We start from the raw sequence: 10697 nt of genomic DNA on the forward strand, positions 1-10697 counted from the left end.
TTTTCCATAGTGGCATAGTGGCTGTCCCAATTTGCAATTCTACCATGAGGGTTCCCTTTTCTCTACATCCTTGCCAACACTTGTTGACTTATTGATGATAGCCGTTCTGACAGGTATGATTTCAACTTGCATTTCTCTGATGATTAGTGACACTGAGCAGCTTTTCATGTCTATTGGCCATATGTATGTCTTCTTTGGAGAAATGCCTATTCGGGTCCTTCACTCATTTTTTAATTTTTTTTTTTTTTTTTTTTTTTTTTTTGGTGTTGAATTGTATGAGGTCTTCACAAATTTTGGATATTAACCCCTTATCAGATGTTTCATTGGCAAATATCTTTTCCCATTCATTAGGTTGTCTTTTCATTTTGTTGATTGTTTCCTTTGCTGTGCAGAAAAATTTTAATTTGATGTAGTCCTATTTGTTTATCTTTTGTTTCCCTTGCCCAAGGAGGTATATCAGGAAAAAAAGAAGAAGAAGAAGAAGAAGAAAAAACATTACTAAGAGCAATGTCAGAGAGTTTGCTACTTCCGTTGTCTTCTAGTTTATGGTTTTGAGTCTTATTCTTAAGTCTTTAATCCATCTTGAGTTTACTCTTGTATGTGGTATAACAAGGTGGTCCCGGCTTTATTTTTTTGAATGTATCTTTCCAGTTTTCCCAACAGCATTTATTGAAGAAACTGTTTTTACCTCATTGTGTATTCTCGCCTTCTTTGTCATAGATTAAATGATCATATAGGAGTGGATTATATTCCTGGTCTCTCTAGTCTGTTCCATTGAGCTATGTGTCTGTTTTTATGCCATTACCATGTTATTTTGATTACTACAGCTTTGATATACTAAGTAGCATAATACTTCCATCTTTGTTCTTCCTTCTCAAGATTGCCATGGCTATTTGGGGTCTTTTATGGTTCCATAAAATTTAAGGGGAATCACAATTTATAAAACAGATAAAAGTAAAATTTCTTAAAACAAATATGCCAACTTCTACTAGGCCTCCTTCTAATGCATCTCTGAAAAACCCTAAGGGACCCAGTTTAAAAATGCCCATGGGACCCAGTTTAAAAATGCTCTTTTTCTTTCTATTTGATTCTGTAATTCTCAGTTAAATTTGGAATTTGCAATATATTTTGCAATATACATGGTACATATGTATATGAGAGAGAGAGAGAGAGAGAGAGAGAGAGAGAGAGAGAGAGAGAGAGAGAGAGAGAAAGAGAGAGGAGGAGGAGGAGGAGGAAGAGGAGGAGGAAGAGAGAAAGAGTTTGGAAGAAGAATGTAAATTTTTGGCAATCAATAAACAATCTATCACTATGTTGCGAAAATGCTAGAAAATAGCAACAAGTCTTAGAATTCCAGGAGTTTGCCTTCCTTTTTATCTCTTCCACTACCTTTAGGCTGACAATTTAAATCAAAATCACATAGAAATATAAATTTATCCAAAACAAGAAATGGAAGAATAGAATATTAGGTACTAAAATGCATATTTTAATACATTCGAAACGCCTCTCCCCCAACCCCTTTCTGCCTTCTATTCCCAGGTAGAAATAGATTCCTACTAAATAAATCTGTAAGATTTATTTTAATAGATATCCAGGCCTGTTTCATAACAAAACACAGAGTACACTAAAACTAGGTTATTTGAACTAAGCAATATTTAAATTATAATTAAAATTTTACTAAAAGAATGATGAGTTTTTTTACTATGCACTTGACTGAGATGAATAAAAGCAACAATAGTGTATCTAAGTTAAGATTTAGTTTAAATCAAAAAGGATGATGATAATAGGATACAATGCAAATTTTGTTAATTAAAGATTTTTGAAATGAAAAAATAAATTTTAAGAAAATACTTAACATTAACCTGTAACTTAAATTCTCTACTGTCACTAACCTCCAATTATAATCAGCGTTGGTGAGGGGTGACAAGTTAATTTTCTTGACTGGATCACATGATGCATAACTAATCATTTAATTTTATAAGCAGGATTCGGCCTGGTTAGTACTTGGATGGGAGACTACCTAGGAAGACCAGGTACTGTAGGCATAGAAAATAAAAAATAAAGGATTATAAATTGACAAGGTCCTTGCAATCTGTGAGGTCAACCAAGGAAGGGTTGCCTCGTCAAATAAATAAATAAATAAATAATTTGATTTTAGAAAGTTTCTGCGGCAGCATTTTTTAAAGTTTAAAATGCCTGTGTTGTTTGACCCAGCAAAAGTTTACTGCAATCGTTCTTGTAACAACAAAGGCAAAAAATAAAAGTCTATTGATGTATGTATATCAGTAAATATGCATGTTTAGAAAGATGTTAAATTAAATGAATTCATTCTTTCCTTATAGAGACAGAAAGATCTCTATGTTATCTTGTCAACTAAAGAAAAAAATTTGCGGAGTGTTTTGAAATATCATGTATAGTGCACACACACACACACGCATGCGCGCACACACACACACGTTTATATAATCACAGAATATAGGCATCGAATGGCATACTTCAAATTCTCAATATCATTTACTCAGACATAGTGAGATTGAAACCAAAAAATAAATAAACAAAAAGGAGGGAAAATATCAGATTTTAGCAATAATTTTTCTTGCTTGGTGGTGAAATAACAAGTGAGTTCTACTTTCTTCTCTATAATTTCTACATATTCCAAGTTTTCTACTATGAGAATATTTTATTTTTATAACTAGAAAAGATATTCAATAAAATTAAATGTATTGCCTAAAAATGTTTCAAATGGAGTTTTAAAAAAACTATTAGTGAATAATTATTAATACATTTATATTATTTGTGCTTCTTTCATTTGTATAATTCTTTACATGAGTTATTTATCTATTTTACCTTCATATAAATCAAACTTTTGCTAAATTTCTGAACTGAACCGATATTCTGTTTTGTTCTACCCTATAAACTTGGGAACAAAATTAGAAATGAACTTGATAATAATTATATTCTAAAAATATGATTGCAGCTCTGTAACTTATCCAGTATTCTTCATTAAAATACTAATAGTATTTTTGAAACATGTATTTTAAAAGAGAGAAAGGGGCTGGGGAAACATAATTTTCAAATGTTTTAGTAATGATTCTTGAGACAGAACATCACTGGAAACAAATTGTTTCCATCCTAGAGAAACAGGAAACATGGCAAAAATCATTTGTTTGCTTACACATCAACACAGATTGATAGATAAGAGAGGAAAACAATCTCCAGCAATATTATGATCAATAGATTATACTCGAAAGTGTTTCTGCTATGAAGACATGCATAAGATAATATGTGTCAGATTTAGGTAATTATAACTGAAAGATTCTTAAGTTAATTGATCTACTGTATGGCATGTATACACACACACCACACATATATGTGCAAACACACATACACACATACACACACACACATACACACTAAAGTATGAAGTCATTTTGCAATGTGCCAGGATTTTTCCTACCAAATAATATTTGTGCAAATAAGATTTTAGTTCTATAGTTTAGTATATAGTAACAATGAGATATATTTTAATTTAAAAACATGTAAAAAAAACTCTATAAAAGTCTCTTTTTATTATATCAAAACTAGTTAAGTGGATTTCCTTATTTATGTCCAAGAAAAGGAGATAAAAAATCATGTTTTAACTTTTCAAATTTTCTAGCTTTCCACAGGGTGAATTTTTCATAAAAGCGACCTATTTTAAAAACAGATATAAAAAAAGCTACATTTAAAAATATACTTTTTAACTTTACTTACTAAAGCAGGTATTAAGTAACTAAATTACATAAACCTTGTTAATCTTCACATTAAATAATCTTAAAATTAATGCATGAATAAATAGCAAATCATTGATAAGTCTTATTCTTTCGAGCATTCTCCCTGTAAAAGATTGCCTAGACCTGCAGGCTGGTCTCTACAAGCTGATGCATGTGGCCGTTCTGTATATTTAGACCTACCTTCTCAGGTAAGAGTGACCAGAGAGAGCAGATGAGCAGACACGGGAAACACTGCCTTTGGGAGGAGATGTTACAGCTGCTGCGGGCTAGAGCCACTGCTACGCTACGATAGGCCACAGTTAACAGAGACAGGGTGACGCAAACATTAAAATTTGAAAAAGATAAACTGATAATTAATGTTTCTGAAACAAGGTAATAGTTTATTATCAAGGAATACAACTGAGAGGTGCTTTTATTCTAAACCAGTATCAGGAAGCTAGCACTGAGCAAGCTAAATAGAGAAGGTAAATATTATCATTACTCTAAAAATAATCCAAGCATGAGTCACCAGTAACCACAGTCATGGGTAGCAGCATATAAATGAAAGCACATATCCTTTGAAACTGCCTTAATTGTTGATTGATTTGAAAGAAAAATATTCCTGTATTAGACATCTGTACAATGGAAATAAGGTGGGGAAAAAAGTCGTTTTCAAAACGGATGATTTATACCACCAAAGGAATATTTCTAAAAATAGAAATTAAACTCAATAACATCCTATAGTTAGAAAATACTTTAAAGCAGTGGCTTACAAACTTTTTTAAACCACAATAAGAAGAAATGCATCTTAAATCCTTACTCAAACATGTGTAGGTATACATCCACAGCAGAAACAAATGTTTTCATTAAAAAATACCCTTACCACATTCAATTCACTCTAATTATTTTCTATTTTATTTTCTTAAGTTATCGTGATTTATACCTCAATAATGTTACTTAATCACAATAAGAAAAACACTGCTTTAGAGGCTATAGGATTGCACATATTTAGCTCAACAATTTTTTAATGTGGAATATGCTAAGGTTTAACACACTCCTAAACTTAGAAACTCAATAAATAGTAGTTATGGAAGCCAATAATAGTATGGAGGTTAAAAGGTGAAATGGTACTTCGAAAACTGTGTTCAGTTCAGAGTTCTGAGGACAGACCAGTTGTTAGTAGGTCTCATTAATCTCCCAAAACTCCTTTTAGAGAATAGGTTGACTGATAAATAAAATCATCTTGATGCTACAACTCTGAATAGTTTCATGAATATTACAGGAAAGAGCTTTAGAAGATTGTCTATATATCTATTCTTTGGCTATCACAAATAGAAAAATAAAATATCATGAGACATTCGGTTTATACATTTCAGGAAGGATATTTTCTCTTTCTGAACCCACCCTACACCTTGAATGATCTTACTGAACTTGAATCTCTGGCCCAGATATTATATTTACATGGACCTATAGAGGGCAGCATCCTGCAAATTTTTGTGAGATGTGGGTATTTTATATTGGGTCCCTCCTCCTTCCTCCCAAGGGCCCTGGAGTGACCTAGTATGAAGTAACCTCACAACCTCATCCTTCTCACTATTTTTCCCCATGGGATGGGGTTGAGGGCAAGTTAACTAGGGCAACAATTTGTAATAGTGGATCTCCCACAGTGTGCTTCTCAGAACCTTCATTGCATCTTAGGAAATCTTGGAGACAGAATTTGAACATGCTGCTCATATGGGCACAGCCTAAGAATAAACAGAAATAATAGGGAGAAAAGAGAGGACAAAGAGGAGAGATGAAGGAGGAAAGAAGAAAGAATAGAAAGAGGAGGAAAAAAAGATAGACTGAGGAGGGAGGGAGTAGGTAGACAGGGTAAAGGAGGTTACAGAAAGAAATCTAACTATGGGAGGTGAACACAGTGTGTGTGTATACATATTTATTTATTTATTTATTTATTTATTTATTTATTTATTTATTTATATGACTTACTGTCTTACTGTTAAAGTGTACAGCTGAAACATTGGATTTCATTAACCAATGTCACCATAAAAAATAAGTAAATAAATTTTTAAAAAATAGAAACAAAGAGAGAGAGAGAGAGAACGAGGAGTAGGAAATATTTTATTGAACTTGTACTCATTGCTGGGCTAAATGCATCACATAAAATCTCTAGTTTATTTGCATAAAAACTCTAAATAATGAATACTATGTTTATCATTGCCTTATAAAGAAAGGGATATTTAGATAAGTTAAGTTACTACTGAGAGGCAACACTGGAATTCGATTCCAGATTTGTCCAAGTCCAGAGTTTCAAGCTCCTAAAAACTATCAAGAATTTGGGGAAAAAAGTTCAAATGAAGAGTTTGCCTTCCTTATAGCTGATTTTTCCCTCTCCTGTAGACCCTCAAAACAGCTGAATAGGAAAAACCGAAATAACTACATTAATGAAAACTTTACTTAAACAATTCTATTTTTAGCAGAGGGATCTTATTAATTACAAGCTAAACTGATGAGATAATAACATATTAACAGTAATTTTAAAACATTTAAAAACTATCATCGTGTTAGTCGCTACAATTATTATAGTATATTTTTATCAACAATCTCTGAAGATAACTTTTATGTATTTATTGCAGTTTAAATTAGGGAAATTTTTCAAGCTATCAGATTTTATCTTCTTGCTACAATGCTTTTATAATCCATCTCTACAGCTATAACTGGATATATACAATGGCAGACTTTCTGTTAATTTTTAGCCATTTCGTGATAGTAAATAAACCTTCAGATAATGGTCCTTGATAGAGCAAGATGAAACTTTATCACAGAGAGAGGAAAAAAATTAGGTAGTTCACAAGCAATTTCAGTTAAATCGACATGATAGTCTGTTAAACCGGTATTTTGTGAGACCCATATTTTTATAATTCAGTTCAAAGTTCATTCAATCAACATGTCTACAAAGCACATTGCCCAAACAGTAACTTTTTATCTGATACTCTACCACCATACCAGCAGGTGGGCCTTATTTGCTTTGGCAGAAATTCAAAGTTTCTAGAAGGCTTCGATGGCTCAAAAGCTATTAACACTGTTAATAGCTCTTGCTGTATTTCAGTAGCTGAACCACCATGTGGAACTGATCTCAAAATAGAAAGATTAAAAAGGCTCACTCTTCTGTTAATACATTTTCATTGATCCCTCTAAATTTACCATCTAAGTCTGAAATTTTTCCACTCTTGATGGCAGTCTTCTCTCTGTGTCTCATGGAAAACTTTTATTCTCTATGCCTTGTCAACAGATGTGATCAATTAAGTTCAATCTTTGTTCTGAGATACATCTATCTATCTATCTATCTATCTATCTATCTATCTATCTATCTATATGTTTTAATATCAATTATATACTTTCGCCTTAGCCCTCACCCTACCGAACTGTGACTATTAAAGCTATAAGATTGATTATGAAGAATGTGGTATATTGCTCTTATAAAGGTTAGAGTGCAATTAAAATCTGGCTTTAATAATCATTAACATAAAAATAAGTTTCCAGAATGTCAATCAAACAGTATTAAAATTAAATCCTTCAGGAAGCCACAGACTAACATAGCTATGTAAGTAAACACTAGTAACCTGAAATGCTAGAGAAAGCATGGAACATAAAGTTAAATACACTAAGTTAGGAGTCTAATACACCAAGTTAGGAGATTTTAACACAATACTTTGCTCTCTATGGTAAAATAGAGAAAAATGTGCCTGCTTTGTGAAGTTTTTAAAAATATGTCTTAAAATGTTTTGTGAACTGAAAAATACTATACACAAAACAAAGTTGCCTTCAGATCAATGGAAAGGAGGAGAAAGGTGTGAAGAAATTGGTGGTATTAGATTGCAGTTGGCAGATACACAAGGCTGACAACAAAGCAATGGAACAAGAGGCAAGGAATATAACTGAACTATAGGTTAGAGAATAAAGGAATTATAAATAGCACCGCTGATGGTTCATGGCAGACGTTAATCATTAATCTGTTCATAAGTCGAATAGATTTCTGTATGCTAAAGTTGAGGAAGAATGTAAGATACATGCCTTTGAGGAACTTACATTTAGTGATAGACGTTACAGTGCTAACCAATATTTATGAATCTCTTCCTTTTCCTGGACATACAGGGAAATTACACCTTCTACCCATTTAAATTTGACATGCAATATCACTTGCTTTGCCCAATAAAATATGAATGTAAATGACATGTATTATTGGATGAAAGCATTTAAGAGGCAGTGCGTAATTTCTCTATATTCTTTTCTCATGCTCTAGAAATTATGGGAGTACCGATTGATAAGGAGATGACACAAATAAAAGAAGCCTGGGTTTCTGCAGTATTTATGGTGCGGAATCTAGATATCCTGGACTAGACTCTAAACAAGCAAGAAATAAGCTTTTGTTTTATTAATCATGAGATCGTTAGTATTATTTGTTACTACACCATAACCTAGCCTATCCTAACACATATTCTAAAAAAAAAGTATAGCAAGTGAAAGAGTATATACATTTGACAGAAAAGAAGTTGAAAGTTTTATCCCAGCTGAACCATTTATTATTTGTTGACTTTGAAGTGTTACTTAACTCTCTTAGCCTCAGTGTTATCCTTTTAAAATGAAGGTAATAATGCTTGCTTAATAGGGCTGTTTTGCATGAGAAAGTACCTGGCTTTTAATAGTGTTAATTAAACAAGGAAGCTATTAGATTGAGGTGGTTCTAATACCCTCCACAGTTTTTGTAAGCAAACCAAAACCTAAGCCTGTAAATGCCTCCAGGTTAAGAAATCAAAACCTAAGGACCAGCAATCTCAGCTAATGAGGCTTTCCAAATAAGGCAACCCCTTAAGCTATCACCAGCCAGATAATTTCCTGCTTTGCTTTAATGTCTTCTTTATACAAGTTCTGCCCCTAACTTCTGTAGATGGCTCTCTCCTACCACTTCCAGTTTTGCACTGCCCCATTCAACTCAATTTTCGTTCAAATGGACTCAAATTTTTATATGCCGGTTTATCTTTTAACAATTCATACTTGAAAAATACTTATTATTATACCTCAGCATAATAAAATAGAGTTCAAATATCTTAACAATAAACACAACTTTTGTTGGTGCCTCTACACATGGATGGCTGAATGCACTGAGCAGGGTTCTGAGCAGCTGTCAAGGGCTGAAAATTAGCGACTGTCCTTTGAGGGTGCCAGGGGTGGAGCATTCCTTGGCTCTAGGAAACAAGGGTGAAGGGGCCATGGAATCCAGCTGGGACATTTTTGCATTCCGCAATTGTTAAATTTCTTTCCCTTTTTTTTTTTTTTTTTTTTTCCGCAACTGGAATATTTTTTGAGACCAGGGTTTCAAAGCAAGTGAGAACAGCTACAGACCAAAAGTAGAGATTATTAAATGATTTAATTTTTATAATACAAAGTCATTGTAGAAAGTTATTTGGCACAATACTTTTCAGATATAAATACTAGGGATCCATTTTGAAAGATATTACATATAGCAAAAAGAAAAGGAAACCAATCCTATGCTTTAAAATTATATAGAAAATACATACATATGTAAATATAAAAGCACATGTATTGTGATAGCCACCATACAAAGTGACCTGCAATGATTCTCACTCACTTCCTGGTATTCTCTCTCACCTTTATGTGATTCTCTCGCACATTGTGCCACTGTTGGTCTATATGACTAAAAGCAGACAGCAGAAGTGCTATCACTTTCAAGATTAGATTATAGAAGATTGCAGCTTCTATCTTAGGCTCTCTCTCCCTCCCTCCCTTCTCTACTGCCGCCCCCCCACCCACCGCCACCCCCATTCTCATTCACTCTAGAAGCCAGCTACTCCTTTCTTGTAAAATCTTTCAGCTGGTCTATGGAGAGGCCCATGTGGTGAGAAGCAGAGGCCTTCGGCCAATTCCAGCAAGGAAGTGAGCCTGTCAATACCATGTCAGTGAGCCTAGGAGCAGTCTCTAACCTCAGTAGAGCCTTGAGATGACTGCAGTCCTGGTGACAAGTTAATTGTAACTTCAGAGGGACCCTAAGCCACAAAAACCAGCTAAACTTCTCCCAGATCCTAACTCTCAGAAACTATAAGATAATGTTTATTGTCTTAAGCTGTTAAATTTGGAAGTAATTTGTATGTCACAGTTTATCAATATAGAAAGGAAAGAAGCATTTAGGATTTTTTTTTGAAACATTTAATATTTTAAGCATATTGCTGATACATTGGCATGTTTTCTGCTTTAAATTAAAATTGTATGATGGTATTGAGGCTTGTCATGATGATTTCTGTTTCTAAATACATAAGGAGCTTTCTTATTTTCTAATACATCTTTTTAAAAAGTCAGTTAATGTCACCCAAAACCACAAGATAAATTTCACTCAAATATTTATTGGATGATATAGTATTTTTTAGGAAAAGCATCTGCCACAAAAATGTTTATTTCAAAATGTTGTATTGCTGGCATGAATCACTATTGCAAGTGCTCTGCTCTCCTTTGCAGAAGGTTATGTTTTGTACAGTGTGAGGCTAATATCAGCGCTATGCGAATAGTCTGTCTGTTGATAGATGTTTTGACTTAAAAAATGTTCTTTGTTTCATTAGGTTGGGCAATGTCAAGAGATTCCACTGTTACTTAAAAAGAACATTTAATGTCATGTTAAATATATAATTTCATCAATGAGACTCTGATTTCCTAATTCCAAAGGATCTTCATTGATCTGGTGGTTTCATTACCAACTCATCAGCAATGCTTCTCTAAGAGTATCTAGTTGAGTCTGGGGGCGCTCAGCTAGCTGGATATTCTTATTAGGTAACCATTTTGCCCAAGCTTCAGATTATGGTAGAAGGTAGAGAGAGGAAAGGAATTGGAATTTGTGTTCTTTTGCTAGGGCTGACATAATAAAATACCTCAGAC

Source organism: Rousettus aegyptiacus, unplaced genomic scaffold (assembly GCF_014176215.1).
Source record: "Rousettus aegyptiacus isolate mRouAeg1 unplaced genomic scaffold, mRouAeg1.p scaffold_m13_p_1, whole genome shotgun sequence".
In the NCBI taxonomy this organism is placed as follows: Eukaryota; Metazoa; Chordata; class Mammalia; order Chiroptera; family Pteropodidae; genus Rousettus; species Rousettus aegyptiacus.